Below are 12,958 nucleotides of genomic sequence, written 5' to 3' on the forward strand. Positions count from 1 at the left end.
CGGATCCTGAGGCAACTTTTGACGAAGAAAGGTTTACGTCCAGCATCTCTTTAGTCCAGCGTTTTCCAACCTTAGGAACTTGAAGATGCGTGGACTTCAACTCCCAGAATTCCCCAGCCAGCATAGCTGGCTGGGGAAATCTGGGAGTTAAAGTCCACGCATCTTCAAGTTCCTAAGGTTGGGAAACGCTGCTTTAGTCAGCGCCACGTAGGACAGAGCAAAAGGTTGACTCGAGACCGCCTTCCTGTACGTTCCACGTGGCTCTCGGCAGGTTGATGACGGAGTTGTCCTGAGGGTCCCACACCGCAAGAGGGCAGCAAAGAGAGAAAAGGCTCGTTGTAGTACCCCCCCTGTCGGCCGTTGGGAGTTTTGCAGCGCAGGTTTGGCAGTCCTAAAGCAGCGTTTTTTTCCCAATCTTGGCAGCTTCCAGATGTGTGGATTTTTTCCACTCTCACAATTCCCCAACCCTGAGTGATAAATTGGTAGGTAGGTAGGCAGTGTAAAGTTTTGTGAAAGTCTCACAATTGCCCCAGCATTACTCAGCAATTTAAGAGAGCCAAAAGAAACTCCCGAGCCGAGGTTTCAACAAGCAAACAACTTTTATTTTGATCAAAATAGAGTTGGGTGGCCACATCTCTCTTCGTGGCTGGTTGAGAGAGATGGAAGTCAACAACCAGGAAAGATGTCTTCCACCTTTTATACCTTTCCAGAACAAAAGAGATCTGGTCTTGGTACTGGGAACCAAAAGGTACAGAAAAAATACCCAGGCTCCATCCGTAACTCCTTTTCCACCTTCCCTTTAATATGACGCTTTTACTTTTCCAATATACATAAAGCATCTGGCCAGGCAATTGACTACAAAATAATGTGTACAAACTAACAAAACAATGATTACAACATAACAGTACAAGTGTCAATATAAAATGGTTACTGTATATAAAATAGCTGCTAATGTCAAACTTATACTAAAATCATAAGCACAATAAAATCCTTTCAGTAGGTAGGTAGAAAGAAAGAGAAAGAAAGAAAAAGAAAGAAAAAAAGAACGAACGAACTCCCCAGGACCAAGATGTGTGGATTTTTTAACTCTTAGAATTCACCAGCCCTGCGTGGTAAATCAGTTCCTAAATAAATAAACAAACAACCCAGGACCATATCAAGGACATACCTTCTTGATAAGTCTCCTCTCCTTCCTCTTCAGGTGTGGAGGGACTTGACAGGAGTGGAAAGCAAAAATAGCAGTTGTGTGATGGCTTCAGTTGTGAACAGAAGCGAGGGAAGAACAGGGATGCTTAGAAGCTGGGTTGAAAGTAATGGTTGAGACTAGGGGAGGAACAGTTTAGTAACCTTTCAAAGGTGCAAAAGCACTGGGAAAAAAGTGACTTATGACCGTTTTTAAACAGTTGGGACTTTTGTGGCATCCCCATGGGCACGTGACCAAGATTCAGATGCTTGGCAAATGGTTCGTATTTATGACGGTTGCAGTGTCCCAAAGTCATGTTTGCGACCTTCTGACAATATTCACTTAACGACTGGGTTACTAACTTATCAACTGCAGTGATTCACTGAACAACTGAGGCAAGAAAGGTTGTAAAATGGGGCAAAACTCACTTAACAAACGTCTCACTTAACAACATAAATTTTGACCTATATAATCTTAAAAGGGGTGGAGTGATACTCTGTCTATAAAGAAGGTCAGAAGCCACTTCTTAAATTTCTTCCTTTCTTAATCTCATTCCTTTGATTTTTTTTATGTTTATCTTTTACTCCTCCCCCCTTCCATTCAGTCATGTCTGATTTTCAGACATGGGCTGGACAAGTCCCTGTACTTTTCTTGACAAGTTTTTTTTTCCAGAAGTGGTTTCCCATTGCCTCCTTCCTAGGGCTGAGAGAAAGTGTCTGGCTCAAGATCACCCAGCTGGCTTCATGCCCAAGGCAGCACTAGAACTCATCAGCTCCTGGTTTCTAGCCGGTTGCTTTAACAACGACATCAGACTTTACATAACTTTGACTCCTGTAAAAATCCCTAATAAAAAAAATAACATTTTTAATTTTTAAATTATTGACTATTCAGTTTAAATTTTTAATAATTAAAATGATTAAACCGCAAAATTGATTTTGCTATATTTAATACAATTAAAATTATATTTTAAAAAAAGGAAGAAGAAGCTGGGCTGAAAGTGACATAAGCCCACGGCCTCGTTACTCCAGGGAAAGTTCAGTTTACTAAGGGAATTTGGGGTCCCTATAAAATGGCCAATGAGAAAAGGCTCAGAATAAGCCTGGGAGCGTGCTGAGAAAGGAAAGGGAGAGAAACTAAGGTGGCCCTAAGAAAATGTTCAGCAGAACCACTGTAAGCAGACGCGAGTAACTGAGTAGGAAAACACGCTCATGTAGATTTGGGGGCTGTGTTCCAACCGCTGAGCTTAAGCCAAAGATCAGCAAATTGTGTATCAGTCAATTGTGTAGAAAAAAGTAAGCTATTTCCTTGGAGAATGCCAGTTCCCTGAAGAAAGCTTATTCAGTGGAAAGAAAATGAAAAAAAAGGTTGCTTTGTATTTTACTGGCATGCACTGGAGCTTTGCCTTTGGGAGAAAAAAATATTGAATGTGCACTTTAAGTAAGAGGTAATTTTATATACGGTAATTGTATTTTTGAGGATGGCCAGGAGAGAAAAAAAAAAGAGGGGGCACCCAGATTTGAACTGGGGACCTCTTGATCTGCAGTCAAATGCTCTACCACTGAGCTATACCCCCGGTTGCTTGTGAGCTGCTTTCTAATAGGCTTAGTTATAGCTCCTTATTCTTTCCTCACTTCCCTTCTGGCTCTTTCCAGTAATGAGCTTATTGCAAAGCGAAGCAACTGTTTTACTCACTTCCTGCTACGGGAATAGAGCTCAGTGGTAAAGCATTTGGCAGCAGCTCATTTTTTAAAAACGTTTGGTTAGGAAGAGCAAAGAGAGAACATTGTAATGCAATAGAGGAACTGGAGGGCAGGCTGCCCAGAGAACTCATCTGCACAATGCAGTAGTAGGCTTTGCCTTAGCCTAAGTAAAGGTAAAGGTTCCCCCACACATGCAGTCGTTTCTGACTCTAGGGGCGGGTGCTCATCTCCGTTTCAAAGCCGAAGAGCCAGCGCTTGTCCGAGGAGCTTAGCCTAAGAGCAATAGCTAAATAGCAGATGGGCAGCCTTACAAATTGAATAAAGAAATAAATACATATTGCCACTGGAGTAGGGCAGTCTCTCTTGTCCAGTCAGCATCTTAGCCACTATAGATGGGGGCAGGGGGGTGCCACTCCCTGTGCCAAGATGCCCAGCTAGGTGACAGTGCCAGAATCATCTCAAAAAGCTAAGCATGGTTGGATCTAGATAGTGATATGGTTGGGGTTCAGCTAGGACTGTCTTGGGTAGCTGAATACAAAGGTATCAAACATAGAACATCATTCAGAGTTGGAAGGGACCTTGGAGGTCATCTAGTACAATCCCCTACTCAAGCATGACATACTGTACCATTTCAGACAAATGGTTGCCCAATTTCTTCTTAAAACCCTCCAGTGATGGAGCACCCACAACTTCTGAAGGCAACTTCTGTTCCACTGGTTACTTGTACTGTCCACTTCCTAGTGGACAGTTGAAAAGCTGCCCAGCTCTGTTTTGGAAAATAAATAGAACTGAATTAACCATTGGATAATTCCTCTGCTCTATCCAGATTTAAATGACCCACAGGGGCCATAATTAACCTTAAAGAAATAAGTAGGGGAACTGATCAAAATGCAAGCAAAACTCTAGAAGGGCAAACAATACCATCTTTCAGTAATCAAGTATTATTTTTTTAACTAAAGAAAGTCTCCATTACTGATGGCTGATCAATTGAGGGGTATGTCTATAAGTTTTCTTGATAACAATACAGAAAGTGGTTTGATTGTTTTTCTTTTGAGATGTTTTTTCAGCTTTCTAGTGCTGGCATTTCCGCAGGATTTCCCGTTCAAATACCCATGTTTCCTCAAAATAAGACCAGGTCTTATATTAATTTATGCTCCAAAAGATGCATTCGGGCTTATTTTCTGGTTAGGGCTTATATTCAGAGAAATATGGTACTAAATGCAACCATCTGGTTGACAATCTTAACTGGGGCTTATTTTGGGGTGGGGGTTATATTACGAGCATCCTGAAAAATCACGCTAGGGCTTATTTTCCGGTTGGGTCTTATTTTCAGGGAAACACGGTATTAGGAAGATGTCTTTGATCAGATAATTAGGAGACTGGAGGCTAAACCATATAAGGAACGGGTGCTGGAATTGGGTATGTCTAGTTCAATGAAGAGAAGGACGAAGGGGGACATGATAGCAGCGTTCCAGTATCTCAGGGGCTGCCCCAAAGAAGAAGGAGTCAAGCTATTCTCCAAAGCGCCCGAAGGCAGGACAAGGAAGGAATGGATGGAAACTAATCAAGGAGAAAAGCAGCCTAGAACAAAGGAGAAATTTCCTGAGAGTTAGAAAAATTAACCAGTGGAACTACCTGCCTCCAGAAGCTGTGAATGCTCCAACACTGGAGGTTTTTAAGAAGAGACTGGACAGCCATTTGTCTGAAATGGTATAGGGTTTCCTGCCTGAGCAGCGGGTTGGACTAGATGACCTCCAAGGTCCCTTCCAACTCTATTATTATTTTTGTTGTTGTTGTTATTATTATTATTATTATTAATGAATCAATGTTAGCTAGGTACTACTATCTACAAGTAGCCCTCAACTTACTACCATTTGAAGTTACAACGGCACTAAAAAGAAGTAACTCACAATTGGTCCTTGCACTTATAACTGTCATAGCATCCACAGGGTCACAGGATCAAATTCATGCGCTGTACTTGGCAACTGGCCTGTATTTATGACAATTGCGATGGCTCACGGTCATGTAATCCCCATTTGTGACCTTCCCAGCCAGCTTCTGACCATGGGGGGTGGGTGGGGAAAGCTAGATTCACTTAATGACCACGTGACTCGCTTAGAAACTTCATTGATTCGCTTAACACCTGTGACAAAAAAAGACAATAAAATTGGTCCTGATTCGCTTTGCTTACTAACAGGAAATCTGGTCCCAACTGTAGTCACAGGTCAAGAATTCCCTGTAGCTGCACAAGGCATCCAGTCCTACCAGTTACATTTTCAAGCACCCTGAGAATGAGGTTGAAAACCGGAAAGCTCTTTCTCTGGGAAGAAATAAAATGTTTGGAAAATTGGAGGAACAGTTTTTGGCACAGCATTTCTAAGAGCAAACCTAGGTGGTGTGCCTTGGGAGAAATTATATCCAAATGGAGCCACTAAAAGGAAAAGTATGAAGCCTGTTTGAGGAAAGCCCGTAACTGTGAAGAAGCTGGATTTTTTTTTTCTTCAAAGTCTAAAGTAGGGGGTCTTCAAACTTGGCCCTTTTATGACTTGCGGACTTCAACTCTCAGAATTCCTCAGCCAGGCACGCGTGCCTGGCTGAGGAATTCTGGGAGTTGAAGTCCGCAAGTCATAAAAGGGCCAAGTTTGAAGATTCCTGGTCTAAAGCAACAAGAACCTACTTAAATAAAATAATAAAATAAAATAATACAGGTAGTCCTCGACTTAGGACCACAGCTGAGCCCAAAATTTCTGTTGCTAAGCAAGACAGTCATTGACTGAGTTTTGTCCTATTTTACACTCTTTCTTTCCACAGGTGTTAAGCGAACCACTGCAGTTGTTAAGCTAGTATCACATTTGTTCAGTGAATCTGGCTTCCCCATTGACTTTGCTTGGCAAAAGTTGGCCAAAGGTGATCACATGACCCCGGGATACTGCAGCCGTCATAAATAGGAGTCAGTTGCCAAGCGTCAGAACTGTGATCCCATGAGCACGAGAAGGCTGCAATGGTCATAAGTGTGAAGAGCGGTCCTGAGTCACATTTTTTTTTTAGTGCTGTTGTCGCTTTGAGCGGTCACCAAACTGAACTGTTGTAAGTCGAGGAATACCTGCATTATATTTAGGAACTGCTCACAGAGTGAGTCTGGGTGAGACATAAGACTTAAGTAACACCAGCTGCCTGCAATTAGTGCAGGTTCGCATCCCACCAGGCTCAAGGTTGACAGCCTTCCATCCTTCCGAGGTAGGTAAAATGAGGACCCAGATTGTTGGGGGCAATTAAGCTGACTTTGTAATAATGCCGCTCGGGGTGTGTGTGAAAGCCCTAACAAGCAGGCATATACATAGAATGAAGGCTACTGCTAAGCTTGTAAGCCGCCCTGAGTCTTCGGAGAAGGGAGGGATATAAATGGAATAAAAATTAAAAAAAAATAAAAAATAAATAAAACGCCCATAAGAATGACCAGTAAGCATGGAATGCTGACTTCCGAAAAAGAAAAATTGAAAATCCCTATTGGGCGAGAAGAGAAAGAAAAAAAAATCTCGTCTGAGCTTTTAACCACTTGGGGTATTACGTTACGAGGTGAACATCCATCAAAAGAGCTTCTTGGAGGTCTCTCTTAATCCAGAAATGGGGCTGTATGCCTCCCCTCGTTGGCAGCCCTTCAAAAATAATGTGCTTAGATGATGAGCAGCAGGAAACGAGTTCTGTTGACAGGAACTGACCTACATCGGAGAGATTTGCCTCCAGTGTGGCGGAGCAGGGGAAGAGAACCAGGGTGTCATGTTAAGGGCAGGAAAAAACAGAGGGAGGTCAACTGTGTCAACTTCTTGTCCCAGAAAGGTGGAGATCCAGCTGAATACACACATGCCAGGCTGTCATTCCGGGCCAGAAGAAGGAAGCCATTGGAATGGCAGGTTTGTCCCTGAGAGGGTAGCCTCCACATTGGCTCTGGGTGGGAACTGGTTTTTCCACACACGTTGCAAAACATCTTTAGAAGCCACAGCCTGCTTTTCTGGCTTGTATTCTTGAGAGACTTCCCACACCTGGTCAGGGGTCTCATAACAGTTACACCAGTCAAAACACTCCCGGGTACCTCTTAACCTCCAGCGTAGAAAGCTGTTTGGAGGACAGCAATTTAGTTACTTTTTTTTTTTAATTTTTTACAACTTTATTGAAATTCAGGAAAATATAAAATAGAAGAAAAAGGGGATAAAGAGAAAAAAGAGGAAAAGGGGAGAAGAAGCAAAATTACAGCCTGTAGACAACAGGAAATATGAACTCTTGAAAATAGTAACTTCTGACTTTTTTGGTACAGATACAATGTAGTTACTTTTTTGACAGGACTCAGTGTCCTCTCTTCTTTTTCCCTTTAACAAATATATTTATACGCAAAGACAAAACCTATGTATCCCTGCTAAAATGAGATAAAGCAAGGATCTTTTTTAAAAAAAAAACGCTGCTGGATACCCTAAGACAGCGTTCACAGGGTTTGTGCTAAACCATGATTTGTTGGAGGAAAGCCCAGTTAGCAAGATGATTGCTACTCCTTGTCACCTACTCCTGCACACGGTGATATAAATGAGACCACCTTATTGCCCATTGCTAATTTGTCATAGCGAATAGCAGGTCCTACTTCATCAGCCAACTAATTTTGGATCTGACTATATAGGAGGCGATCAACCTATCCCAAATTGGTGGCTAAATTGAGAATTTAGTGACCTATCCTGAGAGAAGACAATATTTTTTATTTTATTTTATTTTTTTAATTTTAATTCCATTTATATCCCGCCCTTCTCCGAAGACTCAGGGCGGCTTACAAGCTTAGCAGTAGCCTTCATTCTATGTATATGCCTGCTTGTTAGGGCTTTCACACACACCCCAAGCGGCATTATTACAAAGTCAGCTTAATTGCCCCCAACAATCTGGGTCCTCATTTTACCTACCTCGGAAGGATGGAAGGCTGAGTCAACCTTGAGCAATCCACTTCTTTATCTCTGCCAAGCAGAACCAAACAAATATGGATGGGTTCTCCAGGAAGGCAGCAAAAGCTGATCTCAAGTCCAACCACTTCAAGGTCCCGGTCTTCCTTCTTAGAGTTTGTTGATATTTTAAGACAGTCCATCAAAAGGAGGATATTTTCAAATGCAGGACTGACAGCCCTTCAAATGGAGAATTAGTTTCAACAGAGCACATGAGTCTAGTTCCTGATGATGAAAGATCTACCATATACAATACAGTAAATGTAAGCAAACTTTTGTATTTAATCATTGGTACATTTTTTTTTTGCTATAGCAGAGGTCCCCTCCCCATCTTTTTGCTGGTTGTCTAGAATGCCATGGGAGGTCCTACTCTGAGCAATCCCACGGGGACTTGTCTGTCTGCCAGAAACTTATATTTCATTCAGGGGCTCCAGTGCTTTAATGAATTAACCTGCTAGAGAAACAAGCATAGGCTGGTTCCTCCCCCCCACTTTTCTCCCCTCTGAAAAAGGAAAAGACAAAAGGAAAACACACCACAATATTACATTTTTGTCTAGTAATTAAAATGTGTTCTACGTTCGTGTAACATTTATGTCATACAATTACGTGACCAGCAACTATATTTAACAATAGAAAAACATAGGACACAAGGCATGTAGAGTACACTGCTACAAGTAGTCCAGATTTCTAAATAATCCTCTAGTTGGGATTCCCAGCTGTAGAACACTTGTTTAAATAATCATCAGACCATTATCTAACTGGGGCAGAGGATAGAGGATAGGTATATTTCCAACCTTGTAATATCATGGTGTTTGTAATGACAGAAATATGCAAGATTTATTCCTGTTGTCCTCTTTCCAAGCCTTTGGCATAATTCAAAAGAACTTGATCATCCTCAAAAAACACCGAGTCCTCAGAATACTTAAGAATCACACTTAAGAGTCACCGGCTTTCTTTCTTTTCTTTTTCCCTGCCTTGCCTTTTGTGAATATTTGTGCTAAACGCACGGGGTGAACGCAGAGCTGACAAATATATTTACTTTTCCAAGGTCATGCCCAAAAGCAGGATGGCTTTGTTTTCAAAGCAAGGAAGTGAAGAATTACTTTGGGGCGTCAGAGAAGATCTTTTTAGATACAAGCTATTATAATTCACCAGGAGAATACCCCAGAGTTCCCAGGCTGTTGGTTTTGACTTTACCGCAGTTTAAATATTGAAATCAATCCATGAAAAGATCTGAATTCAAATGTCCCTCGGAGGCCAAGCTAGATATGCATTTATATAGATATAATTCTAATTGGTCTTTGGTTGTATGTGTGTGTGTTTTTGTGTGTGTTTGTGTGTGTGTATGTGGGGGGGAACTGTGTAGCTTCCTGGCCTAAATCCTATATATAATAGGGATGATGATGAAAATTTATTAGTATGTCCCTTTAAATTATTCAAAGTGCTTGGTATTTAGATAGCGAGGGTTGTTATGACAATACTGTACAACTTGTCAACATTGCTGCCTCCCTTGTGGATTAGGGCACTAAAGTGGGTGCACGTGCCTCATTAAACGATGGTTTGTTTAATAAAGCTTAATAAAGTGCCTGGATTCATGCCACAGATTATGCCCAGTTGAAAGAAACATTATGCCTTAGTCTTAGTGAGTTATGTGAAATCTTTTCTTACGCAAGAAAAAAATAGCCTAACCACCCCATCCTGCCCTGTTGGAGGAGGAGGCACTTTTGACACAATTCCCTGATGCAAACGCTTACACTGACCTTCCATGGTACTTCTCCCTCTAAAAGTGTGCAGAAGATGTACACTGTTAACACCCGCTCTCGGATGAACAGTTGGCAGTATTTTCTTTCCACCACTGTGAGGCAGTGCAACTCTTAATTCTAGGAAATACGTTGGACTGTGTGGCAAGTTACAGTAGTAAACCTTTTCATCAAATTGAAAGAAAGTGATTGACTGAGTGTGCCATTCATCCCTTAAACAGAATACAGGCAGTCCTTGCCTTACGGCCACAATTGAGCCCCAGATTTCTTTTCCTGTGTGAGACACAATGTTAAGCGAATTTTGCCCCATGTTACGATCTTTCTCGCCACAATTGTCAAATGAATCACGGTAGTTGTTCAGTTAGTGACACAGTTGTTCAGTGAATCTGGCTTCCCCCTTGACTTTGCTTGTCAGAAGGTCACAAAAGGGGGACCACATGTCCCCGGGACACTGCGACCGTCATAAATATGTATCAGTTGGCAAGAGTGCAGGTTTTGATCATCTTGTCCATGGGGATGCTGCAATGGCCCTAAGTGTGAAAAATGGTCGTTAGTCATTTTTTCACTGCCGTTATAACTATGAACGGTCATTAAATGAACTGTTGTAAGTTGTGGACTATTTGTACAGGTCTGTTGTAAACTACGGTTTACAACCCATAGCTGGTGGGTCCAACCTTTACCCTTCAATCGAAGCTAAACAAACTATATTCTGCTTTATTAGAATACTCTTAAAAGGTAGTGTGGTAGAGGTCTTTGTTTTGTAAAGAGATCCTAGGGATCTGATTAAAGAAAGTTGATCTCAAGGGCCATTGTGGATCCCTGGGAATTGGGCTACTCTATCCAAAGGAAACAATGGCATGCTACTCTTTGTTCTTCATGTTTCTTCCTTCCACAGACATCCTATACATATTGCAATGAGAAATATTTTTTTCAAGTTTGTAGGATGCCGTACACACTACAGATTTAGAATACAGAATATGGAATAACAGAGTTGAAAGGGACCTTTGAGGTCTTCTAGTCCAACTCCTGCTCAAGCAGGAAGCCCAATATACCATTTCAGACAAATGATTGTCCAATTTCTTCTTAAAAACCTCCAGTGATGGAGCACCCACAACTTTTGCAGGCAAGCCATTCTACTGATTGATTGTTCTTGTCTCTGATAAATGAAGTAGTCGATCAGAACATGCCAGCAAGCTGTATTGAACTCATTGGGATTTTTTTCTGAGTAACGGTGTCATATATAAGATGTCTGCTCATGAAGCTTTTCTCCTGTTTATTTTTTAAAATATAATTTTAATGTTGTAAAGCTGCAGTGCTTGGGTTGTATATTTCATAAAGCACTTGCAAATGAACGATTGCCTTCAACTGGTTTTCCTTTACTCAAATTACTATTCTCAGAAAAGGGTTACGAAACATAAAATCCCCACCCCACGTTTTTTTGGAAACTTTTTGGAAAGTCCATACTTGAATAGAGTACATTAAGGATTCTTTGAAGTGGGAGTTGCTGTTGTCTTTAAAAAAATCATCTTCAATTCTGCATTGTGTAACAATTATGCTGTGTGCATTGCCACAGCTACAGGGATGGCTCTTCTTCGAGAATGTCATTAACTAGAACTTATTTAGTTATTGCTATCAGAATCATACATATAATTGTGAGTGTGGGATTTAGGAATAGTGGAACAGAACAAAGATTTCTCTAAGAGTCCATTGTAAATCAGGTCATGCTTGTAATTGATCAGAGAGGATCACTGTGTATTCTGATTTAATTTCATTTAATAAGGGGTGGGTAGCTGAGGACAAAACAAGCCAAATAAATAAATGAAAAAGAGTTTTGGGATTACTAAAAATTAAGGCTGCGCACAGTGGTTTGCAAACTCTTTTGCTGTATCTCCTAAGTCATTTGGATGCATTCCTTTCGGGACAAAAATTTCTCAGCCCTCTCCCTATAGCAATTTCCATTGTCACCATAAATAAATAAATATTTATTTATTTGTAGGTTGCCTGGAGTCACTGACAGTAAATTGAGCGGCCTTATAATTTTTCACAAACAAACATATATTAATTATGATTTACTTAATTCATTAATAAATGATTGAATTAATTTTCTTAAAATAAATTAAAAGGGCCTTTCTGAGGTGACACCACCCACGTTCTGCATATTACTAGACATTTGGACTGAAGAGGTCCTGAAACAAATAGAAAGAAAAATAACTCCAACTTAAGTTAGAAACTCTGTGTGTGTGTGTGTGTGTGTGATAAAAATCACCATGATTTCAGATTTAGATGCTTTATAAAAAATAATTCTCAAAGGGCATGTTTTTCTCCCTCCATACCAAATGCTACTCTAAGCATGGAAATGATGACAAAAGAGGGCTGAATTTTGTGAGAGGGAAGCTAAGCATGCTCAGTCCTGTTTGGTGCTTTCTTGCAATGTTCTCCACCCTCATCTTCCTTTGTTATTTTATCTTAAATAAGAATTTATGAGCTTGGATAAGGACCGAAGCTTCTCAGTCTCTTTCTATCACACTTTTGGAGTGCAAATTCTTCAGGGTGATGCACAAATCCGTTCAGATATGTCTTAAAAATCAACACTAGAGTAACATAGAAAGCCAAACACTAAATGGGAAAAAATTAATAGGAATACAAATAATTGAGCACTCAACACAATAATCTTGCAAAGAATAGTGTGGAAGGAAGTTGCTGATCCTATCTTGTGAGAAAGATCCTAGAGAACAGGTAGAAAAATGTGCCAAAATATAAAGCCTTGAAGAATGCTTTCTACTTGTTTATTATTAATTTAGATCTCGCCATTATTTTGTTCCTGCTTTTCATAGAACAATAACCTTGTTAGGCTGAGACACTAACTGGTCCAAACTCATCCAGCTGAGCTCTGTTAAAAGTTTTGAAAAATTCTTGGGTCAAAATAAATAAATAAAAGGTGAATAGAAAATAAGCTCGGGGACTGATGGTGGTAAAAGGTAAGCTTGTTAAATATTTGGGGGAGGAATATAGGACTGGCTTAATTGATAAAGATTAAAATAGAAAACCACCCATATCTGATTTCCCTTGTTGGACCTTTGCTGATAGAAAACAAATGATGAGACTTTGGATTTATCTATTAATTTATTTCAGTTAAGAGATGAGTTACGGAGTGAAAGAGTAGATGTTGTATTAAGAGATGGATAAGATATTAAAACTGCTTTTACTCGCTGGAATGAACTGTGAGGACCAATGGTAAGCCACTTTTTCCAGCACCTTTGTAACTTTGAATGGACACAAAATGAATAATCTGAGGACTACTTAGTAATAGAAATGCATTGGCCATTCCCAGCTAGTAGG

The sequence above is a fragment of the Vipera ursinii genome (assembly GCF_947247035.1).
Source record: "Vipera ursinii genome assembly, chromosome: 8".
Taxonomy (NCBI): domain Eukaryota; kingdom Metazoa; phylum Chordata; class Lepidosauria; order Squamata; family Viperidae; genus Vipera; species Vipera ursinii.